Source organism: Scyliorhinus canicula, chromosome 3 (genome assembly GCF_902713615.1).
Source record: "Scyliorhinus canicula chromosome 3, sScyCan1.1, whole genome shotgun sequence".
In the NCBI taxonomy this organism is placed as follows: domain Eukaryota; kingdom Metazoa; phylum Chordata; class Chondrichthyes; order Carcharhiniformes; family Scyliorhinidae; genus Scyliorhinus; species Scyliorhinus canicula.
The window spans coordinates 150,389,655-150,391,379 of NC_052148.1; the positions used below are offsets into that span (position 1 = coordinate 150,389,655).

The window sequence follows — 1,725 nt, forward strand, 5'->3', positions numbered from 1 at the left end:
GATCCATTACCCTCTTGGGAAGGGAGTTCCAAAAGATTCACAACCCTCTGAGTGAAGATATTTCTCCTCATCTCAGTACTAAATGGGCAACCTGGAGAATAACATCTACTTCTATGCTCACCGTTCAAGGCAAAAAATCCCTCAGTGTTTAGTTTGTTGAGAATTCTGTACCTTTCAGTGAGATCACCTCTCATTTTTCTAAATTCCAGGAATACAGGCTCATTCCACTCAATCTTCCTTCATAGAGCAGCCTGTTCTCCCCAGGAATTAATCCAGTGAACTTTTATTGTACTCCTGCTAAAGCAAGTATAACACCGTCAAGGATGTTGCGTTGTGCTGGGATCTTCTCGGCAGTTTATACACTTTAATGGAGATTCAGGTAAACAGCATAATGACAGTGGTTTGGATTCTCTGCCAAATGTTGCCAGCAGCGCGGATCGCAATCGGGTGTCTGACCGAAATCGAGGTCCATGCCATGCGCCAAACTGATCGATATGCTTCGGCTCCCCGCTGCCAGTGGGATCAGGGTTTGCGTCCATGTGTCAGCGAGAGGCTGTTTGCAGATGGATGCAAATGTACTTTGCATTGGTGGTTCAGTGGTAGAATTCTTGCCTGCCACACGGGAGGCCCGGTTTCGATTCCCGGCCAATGCAGCTCCTTTTGATGCAGGGGCTATTTAGCACAGGGCTAAATCGCTGGCTTTGAAAGCAGACTAAGGCAAGCCAGCAGCACAGTTCGATTCCCGTAACAGCCTCCCCGAACAGGCGCAGGAATGTGGCGACTAGGGGCTTTTCACAGTAACTTCATTTGAAGCCTACTTGTGACAATAAGCGATTTTCAGTTCATTTTAATTTCAAATGCGTCCTAATAACCCATTTGCATCAATTTAGTGGACCAGAGTTTCCAGACCCTTGCGATTCTCCAGTCCTCTGGCCGGGAATCACATAGGCGGGAATCACGACTGGTATTTACCAGGATGGCCTTGATGTGGTGGACCTCGTATTGGGCCAAGAGGGTAATCACTTAAGGGGTTGCCTCCAATGCCCACCGAGGCCATCCTCCAATCCTCCACCCCCTCCACAAGGCACAACCTGCCCACCCCTCTCCTATCAGATCCACCCTTCCCAGAGACCCACTCAAAACGGGATACACCTTCAGAGATCCCTAGAAAGGAAAACTCCTCCCACAGATCCTCTAAATAGAGAGACCCCCCCTCCACAGAGACCCCCTAAATAAGGGAACACCCCCACAGAGACCACCTGAATAGTGGGATTGCGATACCCGAACTAAAGGGAGCACTTCCAGAGACCTCCTAACTAAAGGGATTCCCCATGGAGACCCCCTAACTATAAAGAACTCCTCCACAGACACCCCCAGAAAAGCGACCCCTGTCTGGAGGATGGAAAAGAGCTCAAACAGGGGCAGTGAAACAAAAAACTATTGTTGTAACACTCACCTGGGCATACACTTGCTGGCTCAGGCAGAGGAAGCACCATGTTCCCATTCCTGGAAAGAAAAAAGTGAACTGTGTTTCAACCCCTCAGATCCTTTACCTGCAAGCCATTCATTCATTTCTCTTAGTGGGCTGTGATTGACAGCCCCCACAAACACAGCTGTTAGCCTTGCCTCATTTGTCTTCCTTCATGGTTCAGTAATTCTGTAGTGCTGTAACCACAATGTTTACACACATCAACCACTTCAAAGAGAGTTAAGTGCACCCCAATC

General features: G+C 48.5%; 1 non-coding gene across 1 annotated transcript; it reads left to right on the plus strand.

Moving 5' to 3' along the window:
• The first annotated feature begins 582 nt into the window (after window positions 1-582).
• Window positions 583-653, plus strand: trnag-gcc. Its single transcript has one exon. It is a non-coding gene; the product is annotated as a tRNA-Gly (tRNA).
• The last annotated feature ends 1,072 nt before the right edge of the window (window positions 654-1,725 follow it).